The 15,488-nt window shown below is 39.8% G+C and overlaps 1 long non-coding RNA gene across 2 annotated transcripts in view; it reads left to right on the forward strand.

Moving 5' to 3' along the window:
• LOC127481666 (uncharacterized) overlaps positions 1–15,488 on the forward strand; it is a 43,145-nt gene that overhangs the window by 11,569 nt on the left and 16,088 nt on the right. The window contains exons 2-3 of one of the 2 annotated variants that reach the window (XR_007908283.1): positions 9,420–9,532; positions 10,821–10,922. This is a non-coding gene — a long non-coding RNA (uncharacterized LOC127481666). Of the gene's footprint in view, positions 1–9,419; positions 9,533–10,820; positions 10,923–15,488 lie in introns of those variants that run through there. The other variant, XR_007908282.1, reaches the window with a different exon arrangement.

The raw sequence follows: 15,488 nt of genomic DNA on the forward strand, positions 1-15,488 counted from the left end.
AACCTGAGCCAATTGAAGATGTCCCTCCTCATTGCAATGGGATTGGATGAAATGTCCCACCCCAAACAATTCTATGATTCTACAATTCTGTTGGAAGCTTGAATGTACTTTTCTTTCAGAAAGCTGATTCCTATGGCTTTTCTTTTCCTCCTTTTACTATTTCTCTGATCCCACATCTCTGTTTGGCATATTATGCAGCTGAAGTCACTTCTCTGTACATTAAGGCAGCTAATGGTCCAAACTCCCAGAGACTCGGGCAGCATATAGGAACAAGCCGTAGGCATCACTCAAATCCCCTTGTAGAGCGTGCGGGTCCCAGGCAGGCGGATGCCGGGGCTCAGGGGAGGCGGGCGGGTGCTGAAGGACACTCAGGTCAATGTTGCCATCTACTGGGGTCCTGCAGGAGTTGCCAGTTGCGTAGAGCTGGAAAACCCTGCTGCCCTCTGGTATCTGTAGTCCAGAGTTGGAAAGTGTGCAAATAATCGCACATGCCAGCAGCTAAAAATTAAAGCCTCCCACCCGGGTTCTTTCAAGGTGAGTTTAGAGCGAAGAGGCTCCCAGACACTGAGAAAGGAAAAGTATTCTTGGACTAAATCTGCTGGTTCCTTCCCCTTTCCCCAGGAAAAAAAGCCACCACCAGTATGGACATTTCCTTCAAGCAGTTACTACTGGCCTGTGCTTTACGATACTTGTAAAGTATTCTGTACAAGGTGGTTTTGCTCATATTCGTTGCTCTGTGCACTGAACGTCTCAATTTCCAAATTAGTCAACTGGTACTTGCATCTAATAAAAGTGTTAGTATTTTTGTGCTCCTAAAGAGGTCTGTAGCACTATGAGGAGAGGAAAGTTATGCCTTATCTTCTTTGTTGCATTAATTAGTTTCTTTTAACTATGTAATGCAGGTAGATTTGTTAGGTATATATTGGAGCAGTCTGTCTCTTCAGTTTTAAGGACACAATAAAACAAGTATGTGAAATGACATTTCAAAGGGCTTATTATTTAAACAGTTTCAACTTGCTAAACAACTCGAGTCCCTTCAGCTTTTCCTTTTATTTTCCTTTTATCCAGGATTTATATAAATATGTTGATTAGAAGATGAAAAATACATATGTTTAACAACAAAAAAAATCTGTCATGGGTAAATTAGTGATACACCTACCGCCCTGCCTTCCTCCCCCTGTCCCAGCTAAAAATGTACTAGGATCTCTACAGCCAGGTAACTGCTATTTATGACTGCTACCAGGACTTGCTGAATAGGGAAGTTCAAAGGCAGAGAATTCAGATCTCAATGTCTGATTTTTACCATCAAACAAAATTTTGAACAGCAAAAGAAGGAAAAAAGTGCGAAGTTTAGGAGGCAGGAGGATGTTGGGCAGAAGGGGTAGCCAATATTTATATATTAAATTCTTTGAATTACGAGAAGAAATTTGTTTTCAGAAAAACTTTATTTATATTTTCCTCTGAATGTTTTCTTGGTGCAGGAAAGGATTTTCTATCTCCAGTTCAGCTAAAATGGGCCAATTGGCACTGAGGACTGGAATTATTAAGGTGCAGCTTTGGCATAGATGCATATATCTTTGAACAATTCATGCATTATAATAATAACAACTCAGCAGGTTTAAAAGCAGTAAATAATGACTATACATGAAACACAATAAAAGCAAAATATATCAGGCAAAAGGAAGGCAGTTTACAACAGTAACTACAAGAGTAATTATTTTTTCCAGTGATAGGTGCAAAGATATGAGATATTAAAACCACTTTTCTAGTTACGCAGTCACTGAAAAAATAACCTAGTAAGAAGTGTGATGTTCTGTTTTCTTGCTTTACTTTGATATATGAAGAAATTCTGAAATAAATAATATAAACAAAATACGATCTTTTAGTAACACACTGAATTAAACGGCTGTAACTAGAAACTGCAGACAACCCAGCAATCTCCAAACAGTTTTTATGGCTTGCAATTCACCAAATGTCAATTGTGGAAATCTCCTTCCTGTCTATCACTCAGGTTGCTAACAGTGACATTCTTTTACAGACTCTTACTCTTTGCGGTTGATATTCTTTCTTTTCCTCAGAAGAGGAGAAAGGCTTTCCAAAATTTTCGTGGGTGAAACATACCATATTTTCGGGAAGCACTGGGGAACAATCCTGCCTGGAGTGAAATAGCACATTTATTTGGGTGATATGCCAGTCCGCAAAATCCCTGTGGACATCAGTGTCTAAATGTTACAGGTTGTAGGTTTGATCTGTCAGCTTGGCTGCACAACAGCTTTATTACTTGATAGGTGTTCCCCACCCCTCCTCCCTCTGCACCCCCCCCCCCCATACATTAAGGTTTTTGCTCCTGATGGTATTATTTTGTCTAGCTATGAGTTTCCACATGCTGTCTTGGACTGTTATTGCCCAGCTTGTGATACTGTTTTTACAAAATCTTGTTAAGCTGGCTTGCTAACAGAAATACAGTCGGAGCAGTAAGCTGAATTTTGTTCATTTACAACTAGCCTGCAGGCAGAAACAGTTCTTTTCCTCTCTCTCATGTACTGTGGCTTCTGTCAGTTCAAGGATTTTGAGCTGAGGTGCCCTGTTGCCCCTTAGCAAAGTTTTCCCTGGGTTATCCTCATTTCTTTACTTATTCCTCCAGCAGGGTCAGTGAAGACATGAACATGTTGGCCTCTGAAATAGATGCCACAAATCAGTCTAGCACTTCTTTCTAATTTTAATGGAGATGAGCTACTAGTTGTAATTTCTTGAATCTCTCAGTTAAGACGCAGAGACTGTAAACCTTAAAGCAACAAACATCCCCAAATCCTACACTTTGAAGTGAGTAGGAGCTCCTGGATCATCAGCACTTTTCAGAAACAGGCTGCTTAACTAGGTGTCTGAAGCCATTACAGTCTTTTTTCTTTCTGAAAACTTTGGTCTCAATGTTTGAGAAAATATATAACAAAAAGTTAGCACAGCGTTAGCAGTGCCTCTCTGAACAGTCTCATACAAATCCAATGGATACTGTAGCATCCAAACTCAGCGCTCCTGTGCCAAGCCGAGCGTTTGGCTTGAAGATTCATTACAGTTATTATTGTAAGATTTTGTATGGTGGGATGTATTTTGGGGGTTTCGTTTGCTTTCAATTTCTTATTAATAAAAATTCTGAAAACCAAACCAAGAAAATCTAACCCAAATGTCAGACTTGTTGTGGGGTTTTGTTTTGGGTTTTTTGTTTTGTTTTGTTTTGTTTTTCTCTTTTTCTTTTGTTTGTTTGAGTTTTTTTAAGTTTCTTCTATCAAGACCTTTCATTCCCTATCTTACATTGTTTGCTTTCAAAACTTACTTGGATATGGGATGGAATGGGATATCCTAAGCGATTGCTGCAACATTTGCTAAAACATTTCTTTGCAGAGTATAGCACAACTAAATGTATGCAATGTATTATGTTCTTATTCTTGCTTCCTCATTTCTGTCTTTAACTGAAAATTCAGTTTAACTCCATAGTCTCCATGGATGAATAACGAGTTAATCAAACTGTGTGCTGTTACTTGAATTGGAAACTTTTTTTAAAGAACTAGTACAGTTTTCCCAGTATATAAACTATGTAAGGAATATACTGAAACATAGATTAAAAAAATAGACCAGTTTCTGATAAATTCTTTATTTAGTCAATTAGGAAGGGAGGGGAAGAAACACGAAGGTGGTACCATGACTTATCATCTATTATGGAAGATATCATGGCACAAGTGTTTACATTTTACCTCAGACTAAACTCTTCAGCCTGTGTTGGCTGACTCTTGAGGGCTGACATCCTGCCAGCCGCCTTCAGCAGCCTGGCTTGTGGGACTAACAGTCTGCATGGCATGGGACTCATGTTTTAATGGCACAGCTACACTTCTGCCACAGCACTTTGTAATCTCATTGTGGGCAGGTGCTCATAATTTGCACTGGGGGTTATTCTGTCTGAATAATCTTGTACTAAGCCTTTGGAGGGCTCACAGATGCCCAAGCACTGCGAAGAAGTAGGTAAGAGCTGAACTAACCGAACGGAGGAGGCAAGGGGAAGTGTGCTGGGAAGTGTGGTGCTTCCCTTTGCTTGTAACTCTGCAGCATTATTTGTGTGTTGGGTCTTTGACAGGCTGCAGCAGCACCATCAGCAGTCTGATTTCCCCCATTGCAAGGTCCACATGGTCTGGACCTTTACTAGGTGGCGATGCTTTTTGTGTTTTGTGGTGGTGAGTCCCTCAGGGTGGCAGCTCTCCTGTCCAGAGGTCCCAGCATGATGATACTTGTGTCCTAGTGATTGCAGCCAGAGAGAGCAATGAGAATATGTGAGAGAACCCGTGCTGCAGACACCATGGTCATTGAAAAAGGAGGGGAAGGTGGTGCTCCAGATGCTGGAGCTGAGATTCCTGGGCACCTTGTGATGCAGGGTACTCCCCTGCACCCCACAGAGATCTGTGGTGGAGCAGAGATCTGCACCCTGTGGATGACCCCATGTAACAGCAGGTGGATGCCTGAAGGAGGCTGAAGGCTTGTGAGAAGCCCATGTTGGAGTAGGATCCTGGCAGGATCCTACCCATGGGAAAAGAGCAGGTTTGCTGGCAGGACTTGTGACCCTGTGGGGGACCCATGCTGGAGAAGCCTGTTCCTGAAAGACTGCACCCATGGAAGGGACCCACACTGGAGCATGATCATGAAGAACTGCACCTCATGAGAAGGACTCGCCTTGGAGTAGTTCATGGAGGACTGTCACCTGTGGAAGGAATCCATGCTGGAGCAGGGGAAGAGTGTGAGGAATCCTCCTCCTGAGAAAGAAGGAGTGCTAAAAAAATTGAACTAATTTCCCCAAGTCAAGTCTGGTTTTCCATGACAGTAACAGGTGAATGATTTTTCCCTGTCCTTATCTTGACCCATGAGACTTCATTGTATTTTCTCTCCCCTGACCTGAGGAGGGGAGTGATAGAGTGACTTTGGTGGGCACTTGGCATCCAGCCAGGGTCAAACCAAGTGAACCAGAACAGATGTATGATACTTCAGATATGCTCTCTCATCTTTCTTATGCTTTGGCTTTCCCTCCCAGTTCACAGTATGTCTGTTGTTGCTCATATCTTCAGAGAAGCCTAGTCCTGACAGAGGGGGAATTAAAAAATCAAAGGAATGACAGTCTGACAGTCAATATAGGGCAAGAGAGACAAAGTTCATCACCTATCACTGGCAAACCTCGCAGTGATCAGCAAAGCATGGTTAATATCTACGGGATACTGTAAGACAATTGAATAGATTTAGGATTTGTTTTTTTGTTTGAATGTTAGATTGAAGCCTCTTTGAAAAGCAAAACTGAATAAAAAACAAAGAAAGAAGGAGGTCTCCAAACAGAGAGTGCTTGAATTTGTAAATAATGAAGAACATTTCCACTTCTTTTCTCCAGGATTTAAAATCTAGACATTGCATAAATTATCTTTTTATACCCTGATGACATCTGTCTTCTGAAATATGGACAGAAAAAACCCCACCCAGATCAAATAAGCCAAGTTGTTGTAACTTGTGGGGTTTTGTCTGTTTTTGTCTTTCTCTCTGTCTGTCTGTCTTTCTCTCTGTCTGTCTGTCTTTCTCTCTGTCTGTCTTTCCTTGAGACTGAGGATGCTTTTAGGCAGAGGGTCATAAAGACTGTACTTGTTTCAAAAGGTAGTCCTTGAACGAGGAAGAAAAGATGGCTTTGGAGCATTATCTGAATGCTTCCCGAAGTGATGGAGGACAGCTGCCCAGGTTCTGCAGGCAAGCATGCTCTTCAAATCTCACAGCTTACAGTACAGAATGCAACCAGTAGTGTATTTATATGTATTTTGTACGTTGCACCACCATTTTGTATGTGTATGTATCTATATCTATATGCAGCATGCGTAACAACACAATAGATTGAGCTCTGGTTTATGGCTTGCCCATTTTGTGAAGACTTAAAGGTTCCTCTCTCGACACTGGCTTTTTAGGTCACATAGGCAGAAAAAAGAGGTAGGTTTGCAAGAGATAATAGTAATTACTTGTCTTATTGCTATTCTTTCAGTATAACTGTAACCAGGCACACAAGCATCAGGGCACAGGCTTCAATATACTATGACCATCCTCTAGAGTTGTCTTCCTCCCTCTGCAAGCGAATCTGATGCCTGGAGCTCTGGACCTTCCTACTTGGCCTTCTCAAGGCTAGGCTTCCAGCAAGAGGAGGGTGAGAGACTCCTCTCCAGCACAGAGATCATGTGAGCAGATGAGATTTACATCTTAGTGTATAAACTGTTGTGCCGTGGTGGCTGCAGTAGTGTGAGGAACAGCCCCTTTGGAGCAGTGTGGGATGCCTCATTTCAGAATGTGCTTGGATACTTTTATGAGTCCTTTGAAGCCAGTTACATGGACACAAGGGCATTTTGAATAATATACAAAGCAGTCATGAGACATCGTGTGGCACTTTGCTTCTCCTTTTTTCATTCTCTTGAGGAGAAGGTCAAGTGAATAGATGAAACTTCCCATGTAGAAATGACAGGGAAGGTGAGGGAAATCCCATTTAGTCAACATTCAAATTAATAAACTACTTTGTAATTTCAGAACTAATTTATTTCACATTTAAAAATAGAAAGTCTGCAAGAATTTCTTCTTTCTGACAGAGTAACTGATGATTGACAATTGTCCATTTTTTTTCCTGTTGACTGCTGAGATGATTGTCAGTACAGCCTTGAGCTGACAGAAAGAAATTTAAAGCTGAGAACCTTCTCGGGATAGAAGATATTTCACACAGCTTTATTAGCAGCCCCATATGTACGTGCTGGGCAATTGACCAGACTGGAAATAAGAATATATATTGAAAAAATATAATATAAAATGCCTAAGCCATGTAGATGTTTTTTAAACAACAACAAAAATCCTTGTTATGATTTTTTTAGAGTTGCATTAAAACAACAGTTGATAAAAGGGGGAAGCTTCTGTGTCAACAAGCTTAGAACAATCACACTTTTCCAGGATTTTTGTTTCAAATTCAAATGGAAATCACTTGCTCATTGTTGTTTTGGTGGGGGGGTTTTGGTTGTTGCTGTTGTTTGTTTGTTTTTAAATTCTGTTTTGCATGCGATTTTTAAGCAAAAGGTCTTTTTTTTAAGTGTCTGATGATGAAAGAAAAGTTGTCCTAATCTCTCTTTGAAATATGGGAAAAAAAAAGTTGAAATGACGAAAACCAAATTTGTTTGGGGGAGAAAGTGTATGGAAGACTTGTTTGACTGTGTAGTTAAATTAATTCTTAGGATATGTGGCACCAGATATACTAGATGTAATTTTTGGATTTTTTTTTTAATGGTAGCTGCAAATTAGGATAAATGTATGGTTGAGATTAGTCTTACTTACTAGTTCTTATTACTCTTTATATCACTTTTATAAATTTTTCAGGTGTTTAAAAAACCTAAAAGATTTAACTTTGAAATATCTCTGAAGTTTACAACTAGATAGGATCTCTCAAAGTTTTCTATGAGATGCAGCAAGCTGTTTAAGTACATGCTGCCAGTTTCTGTGCTTCTGATATCGGGATTGTTTTCATGACCTAGTAATTTACAGGGGTTTGCAACTCAGTGGCCTTATTTTGCATGTAAGATTACCAGTGAAGAGCAAAAGCTGCTCCTAGTTACTCTAAAAAGCTTGGCTTCTATTTCAGTCTTTTGAAGGTTACTTTAACCGAGGAACACTCCAACAAAAGTAGCAGCCTAACTTTGCAAGACATTTCCATCTGAACTTGTAATAAAAAGTTTGTAGTCCAATTCACTCCCTGGGCAAGAGGGAAATAAATCTCCTGCTTAAGACAGCCATTATATCTGGTGCCACATATCAGGTTGCCTCTACAGCTCCCTGTTAAAATAGAGTTGTAGGCTTATTAGCATCCTATTAATATGTGCATAAAATGTAGTCTGTCTGAGCCCAAATACACAAGCTGAGAAATCAAAGAGAAATCCTTCACACCTTTTGCTGGCTTCATCCTGAACTTTTATTTAGCTCAAAACAACTTCCTTAGGAGAATTTCCTCTTCTAAAGAAAACACTTTTCTCTATACTTAACAGGGGAATACTGCATTGAATTATTTTTAGAGTGACACAGTCACCATTGGGAGAGAATTGCTTTAATCGTGACATATGAATCTTAATTTTGTCTTGTGTAAAGTATCAATCAATTTGAAAAGCATTGACTCATCTGGGCCTTTCTTTCTTTATAGGTAAAGGTTAGGGAAATGTTGAGTAGAGAGTATTTTCACTTATTTTATCAAAAGCTTATGAAGGAAGAACTACAAAGGCTGCACTGTGTTACAAGTTTTGTTTTATTTGTATGAACAATAGTAGCATAATTGTTTCTGAATTCTTTAGGGCTTTATATATACTACAAAATTACCTCTAAAATTACCTCGGGTTGGTTTAATACTGACTTAGATATTGCAGTGGAAAAACTTTGTCTTAAACAGTCATTGTAATTTAGAATTTGTTCTGTTTAGCTTATGTTAGTAAGCACTGGATTTAGGGTGAACTAATATAAGTCACTATTAAACTGAAATGAGACTCTTGCACAAGTTTAAAATTCAGCATTTGAGTGTTTTCTAAACCAGTGCAGCTTGGTGCTCAGAGACTGTTCTAGTTGTAAAGTCAAGTAGACTGCAGTCTCATGCTAGTTAAGCACGGTCCTTTTTCCAGGCAGATAGAGGAACATCCTGATCACTTTCTCAGGCAGAAAAGAAATTTGATAAATAAGTATTTGTCAGCTTATACACATCTCTGATAATATCTTTCCCTGCACTAGTAGTCAGACTATCATTTGACTATTACTGGTTTTTAACTTGTGTTGTTTTGGGAGCCACTGGCAACTGGCTGCGGAAAAGTGCATTTCCTAACTCTTCCTGGTCCAAGCTGGTTCAAAAAGTTACACCTGAGAGTCTGTCCTGGGCTCCAGAATAATTTGAATAAGTTATCAGGAATTGTGGCACTTTGTGCATGGGAGAAGGATGCAGAGAATGAGGTGTAACTGCTGGATGGTAATCTTATTCAAGGTGGCATTTCTATAAAGCAAGATGAGAGCTGCACTTGGGGAGGGAATTGGATAGATCCTTGCATGCACTGTTTTGTCTGATGTCTAGCAAAGTTCTCATATGTGCCTTATGAATTGTGAGGAATTGTTTAAAAAAAGTTGGGCAGTTCTGTTAAAGCTTGAGGATTGAGAAAATTTCATTTGGCAATGGAAGCTGAAGTGCTTTTAAAATCAAACGTGCTATTTGTGTCCTTTAAATAAATCTAATTTTACAGTTCAGACAGTTTCCAATAGCTTTATGTTGTTCAAACCACCAAAAGTCTGTATTTTGTTCTTCAAGATTTTTTTTTCTCCAAAATATTTTCCCCCTTTATTTTCCTGCTTTGCAGTTGCCAGTGAAAGTGTCCCCTGAATTGCCTGCTGGTAACTGTCCTGCAGAACTGGCACCAGCAACCTCCAAGCAAGCTCTTCCCACACTCACGTGCCAATAGGTCTGGAAAAGGTACTGTATCCAATTATTGTTGTCAAAAAGATTTGTAAAAGTATGCTAATGCTTCTTTTTACAGGAGTTCCTTGCATACTGTTGCTCAGAGCTTCCATAGCATTATTTCCCATTGTATGGTAATGTCAAATAAATACGTGGGTGACTGGAAAATGCAGACTTCCACTGCTGGAGCCTGCATGCACGAAATGGTTGAACTTTTGTAGCCTTGTCAACTCTGTTATGGGGGCCTCTAAGTCTAAAAAGAAACAACAGCTCAAATTTTCTTCTCTTCCAGTATTTTAAGCTCATTTAAAGTCTGATTTCCACAATAAGTCATATACATGGATTTAATGCAAATATGGAAATAAAATTAAATTTAAAAAATAAAACCCAACAATTCTTTTCTGCTCAAGATCTTTTGGTGGAGGAGACCATATCTGTAGAAATTAGCTCAGCTTTTTTTGTTGTAAAGGCCTGTGGATGTCTAACTGGACTCATGTTCATTTGCAGGCATGTCTGCATGGCCATAGTGTGCCTTGGAATGTTTTGGGTACAAAGAAGGAAAACAGCAGTGGTGATGAAAATAAGCATATTTAAATAAGTAACTGGGGTTGCTGAGAAACTTCAAATCAGCTTTATCCCTACCATTTAAACCAGGAAGTACTTGAGATACATTGAAATGTCAATATTTAAGTAGCAAAAGTCTTTAGCACTGATTACCTCAAATATGCAGCACTTTTAAGTCAGCCTCCGGTTGTCCCCCCTTGGTACTTGTCAGCTCACGTCATGAAGTGAGGCTGAGGCCAGATGCATGGATGGATGTAGGATATGCTTTACCTTGTGCGTGCCAGCTGCTAGCGGGTCTTTTGGTCCACAGATCCAGATTAGAGGTTGCTCAAAGTAAAAAACCCAAAGTGGATGCTGGGTCCTCGGTACTGCCCTGCATTCTGCAGGTTCAGCTTTCTCTGTGTGGTGCTAATGTAAGTGTGACCAGAGATGTGCACCCAGATTCTGTTAATTAAATTAGTCTTAATGTGTCTGTAGTGCATCTTAGGAGGTGTGAAACTCTTGGTCCCTGTTATTTGTACTGATGAAGTCTGTAAAAATGTATTAGAACTTAAAATCTTTACCTTGGATATGTAGTTCCTTGGTATGCTAGCAGATAATCACTCATTTTTAATATTGACAGCTATATATTTTGAGCAAATAAAATAACCTAAAGACTGCGGGGCTGTTTGTGCCAGTCTGTGTTAAAAAATGAAGGTCTGCAGGAGCAAGGGATGGTAATTTTGGTTTTTTTTCTCAGTTGCTTTCTTCAGAAGAAAAAATTTTGGGGAGTATTGAAGAGAAAGGGGGGAAAATTGACTGCAGGGGAAACTGAGAGCTGGATCGTGGTCTAGTGGAGAACCTGCATCTGTTTCTCTGTTGAATTTAGCAGGTATGAGGAGAGCCCCCACCAAGTATGTCTGCAGTGAAACAAGGCATTTAAATATGTGCTTTAATGCTTCAAATCTGCCACCTTTCTGAACCCAAATCTCGTAGTTGCTGCGTAGGAACATGTAATGGGTTATGGAGAGTAGAAGCAAGTGGGCGTATACAATGTAGGCACTGCTTTGCTCTGCTCATTGCCTGCAGATGTCCAGGCTGTGACTGACTGCTGTCTGTGAGCCAGCATCATTGGAAACTGGGGCTGTAAAACTGTAGTGTGTGACCTGTTGATCTCCATGGTGTCTCCTGGTGTTTTTCTTTTATGGTCCTTTTACACCTCTCTAGCCTTCCCAGTGCTTCCATTACTGGTATGCAGCACCAGACTCTGGAATAAGACAGGTGAAATGGTTGTAAACTAACAAGGAAATGAAAGCTTTTGCTATTTTCCTCACCCATTTTGGATTTCAGTAAGATTGTTAGCATGACAGCATTGTAGTTATATTTAAAGGAACACAAAATATGAATCACTATATGTAGGGCGGTGTTTCAATTGTGACTGTGACAGTTACTTATTAACACCTGAGTATCAATATAGTGCTGGTAAAGTATCTGTGAATCGTATCAACCAGCCACAGCGATGCAGAGAAGGGCAAATCTTATGTTTACATTTTACTTGATTTGTGAGATCAGGATCTGACATCTAGAATTTAGAGCCACTTTTGATCTGGTGCTCACTTAATCAAATTTTTATGCTTTTTACTCATTTTGTAAATATTTGACGTGAGAAGGGAAAATCTGAAAGGGGGTGACAGTAGGAAATGAGCAGAGCAAAACATTTTTGAGTTTAGTTTATCCAGGGCTTCTGATGTAGCCTGTTGTTTTTCCCATGCAGGGAGAAACTGGGCACCCAGTGACTGAAATTACATATGTTACTAATACAAGCCTGAAATTTCAATTTCTTTAACAGTTAGCCTTGCAGGAATGCCAAGTGTGAATTTCATGAAAGTATTAAATATTGCTGCCTATTTAATGTAAATATTAGTGGTCTAAAAGAACTTGCAAACTGTGCCCATTTGGTCTGAGCAGTTTTTTGTTCTGAGATTTTTGTTTGTGTGGAATTACCTACATTTATAGGTAATAAACGCTCACATTTACTATACTTAGCTGGCAGGGAGAAATAGTGCTATTGGTTTTAGCAGTGGAAGAGGTATCACTGAGAGATACTACTAAAAATAGCTGTTCCTACTGTTTGCATGATTATTGTGCAAAACTTAAACAGAACCTTGAACTCCTGGAGAACAACAGATGTGGAAAAACTATTGTCTCTAATTGACACTGTGGTGTCAGATGAATAGAAGCAGTGAGCTGAACAAGTTCTTCCTCTGGGTTAAGCTGCATTTCTGATCTCTTGGGTGATGCTATGTTCCCACCCTTCCCTTTGGCTAGCACTGAACGATCTGTGCTTTACTCGGTAACATGCTCCCAGTAAATGTTTCAGATTTTTCTTATATGTCTGTCATATTTAAATGGCTATCAGGTTTGCATCAAATAATTTCTTACCATTTGGAATGTGAATCTCATTTTCTTGGGAAAAATACAACAGTATGAACCTTATGTCTTTAGGAAAACTCACAAAGCGTCCCCAAATCTCTGACTATAATAGATTCAGTGATCTAGAGTTTGAATGATAGAGAGTCTAAGATGATTTTTTTTTTCCATGGGAAATTTAAATTTTTACTTTCCTCATGAGCCCAGATATAAAGTGATTTTTCACAAGTGTGTGAATCATTATAATCCTGCCTGATCTTGTAGCATGGGATTCCTCTTAACCTTAGCTGCTAAAAGTTAAGTATCTCTCCTAAGCTAGTAATCTAGGAAGTAATTTCCCACCCTCCCCCCACCTCCCCCAGCAGACAGCGATGCCAGGGTGATTCATCTCACCTGTTTTACTCACCTATCCTAGAATGGGATAAATGGCAATCTGGAGACATTTATCTCTCTTGCTTGACTACAGAAGGAGTCTCGATGACTGGCTTGGACAAGCCACCTGATTTCTAGGTGGCTATAGAGCAGGGAGACTACCTCTTTTGATCTCAGTGTATAAGATGTAGTTTTCAAAGATGTTTTCTTAGTGCTGAAAGGATTGCTTATATATATGCACACACTCGTACAAATAATACCTTTCTTGTTACTTGGTGTTTTGTGTATGGATTTGTGTACACTTTAATGATCAGTACTTAAATGTATAATTTTGTGTCCCAAATTTCTCTCAGAGAAGTAGCAAGATGAAATGTATGTATGCGGATAAGTTAAGCAGGCACAACAACTCCCTTCACATAGAGGAACAGGGAAGCTCTTACTGTAATTGAGTGAAACTCCTACTAGTTTGGTACCTGAGAAAGGCCAATCTAGGCTGATATCAAATGGAAGAAATAAACCTTATTCTGAAAAATCACTAAATGTCCACAATAGTTCTATCCCTTTAGCTGTGGAGGAGGATGTTTGAGTTCACATGTATTCATGGAGTGGCACCTCAGCAGAGTCCACTCAATTCAATTCTCTGGTAAGTCTAGGTCTATGGAAAAGGGCAAGCTGGTTGGGCAAACTCAGGTTTCCCTAGCTGTAGTTTTTCTGTATTGCTGAGGAACATCAGTGCCTGAATTGTTTTGGTACACTAACTTCTGTGAAGCAGTTCTGCTGTCCCAGCATGCCAGGAAACAGTAATGCAGACTCTTCAGCACTTGGTTCCCTGCTGAGCCGAGAGGAACCACACAGGTACTGAATTTCTCAACTTTGATGGCTGCATGGTCTCCTTGAAGCGCTGAGCTGCAAAGCAACAGCAGTGAGAACTTAGTGCTGCCACAGTACTTGGTGGGTCCTAGACAATTCTTGTGGCATGAGCACTGGACAGGTGAGCCATGGATACACACAGGGACTGTGGGGTTTTTTTGTCAATTATCCTTCTGGTTTCTAGGCTACCAGTATCTGGGAATGATAAGGACACTTCTATACCACACACTTGTATGACAGTACCAACACACATGTCAGAAGGCTTAAGGCATATAGCTGGTTATCGTTCAAAACTCATTGGATAGATGCTCTGAGAACTCTGTTGCAAAGTTTATCCTGGTCACAGATGATTTTCAGTGCAGGTTGGGGGGCCTGTTGCATGCAGAGGCTGCACAGCTCTCTCATGCTGCTGGATGAGCAGGATTTGGGAGTTTCAGTGAGAACTGTCAGCAAAGGCAGCGGAGGGAGCAAGGGGATGGATAACTGGGCATACGTTTGCCAAAAGCCAGTGAGGATTTAAACCATATGGTACTATTGGAAACTAACTCATCTGCTGATGTTTGATTTTTTTGAAATGGCAGAAATGGGAAAAAAAATTATTAAAAATTAAGGAAAATCAAAGAGAGACATGGAGAGCTCTGAATTAGCACCCTCGTGGTCTGCTTTCCTTGTTGTCTTGTAATGCCAAAAGCATTGAGGAACTATAGGTCTTGAACTGATGATATTTTGGTTAACTTTCATCTAGCAGTGATGATGGAAGCAGAGATGGCATGTGTGAAAGCACCCTGGCTGTGGGTGGTTGATGAGACAAGGTTAATTTAGTGAAGTGGATTGTTTCACCCATATTGTGTTATGTCATGACACACACTGGAAAGACCTCTCAGTTCTCTGGGCTGGACTCTGACTTTCCTGTGTTCTTTGCAGTGCTACAATGCTGTGAAAATACTTGATTGTGGAAAAACAGCAGCAGGTTGTGAAGTTTTGGTTTGGGAGATTGCAACCAGCTTTTTTATTTTGTATCTTACAATCTCAGTGCAAAAGTGAGAATCTTATTTTGTGTCACATTTCAATAAAACTCTGTACTTCCTCAGGGAAGATGTGAGGTTCAGTCTATGAGACACTTTAAAAGGTTGGGTAATTTATTTAGGTTCTTCATACAGTAGATACAAAATATCTCACAGTTGGCATAAGGATCTCAAAATTGCATATATTTCATGCCATGTTTTTGGCTGAAGTAGAGTATATTTTTGTCACCTTGTTAATTGTTGAAGACCTTGACTTAATTTAAAGAACAATATCCTTTTCACTCTGTTCTACCAGAAAGGTTGCGATTAGAAAAAATAGTGTTCTTGTTGGAAAAATCTGAGAATTCACATATGTTTTCTCTGTGAATCCATTTTCCTGACCTAAGCTGTTTAGTTTTGCATTGTCCTCCAAAAGAGAAGTTGAAAAGGAGTGAGAGACAGAGACAAAGAGGAAAAGGATCACAGTATCTCAATTTTACTTTCTTTCCTGAAGAGTGTTCTCTTTGGACAGACAGTAATTGTAGTTTCTAATGACACAAACTTGAAGGGAAACAGAAGAAGACTACAAACAGGTTTATGGGCCTATCAGCAGGAATATGTGGCTACAAATTGCTGAGTAAATGAAACAGCCTGTTGTTTCCTAAGCCTGAGTTTGTAAGTGTTATGCCAAAGTATTTGAGGAGGAGCTAGAGCACCAGGCGGTGTAAAGGATACCTGCTGGGCCCTAATTG

The sequence above is a fragment of the Manacus candei genome, unplaced genomic scaffold (assembly GCF_025592945.1).
Source record: "Manacus candei isolate 608988 ecotype Guabito, Panama unplaced genomic scaffold, ASM2559294v1 h1tg000081l, whole genome shotgun sequence".
NCBI classification, from domain to species: Eukaryota; Metazoa; Chordata; class Aves; order Passeriformes; family Pipridae; genus Manacus; species Manacus candei.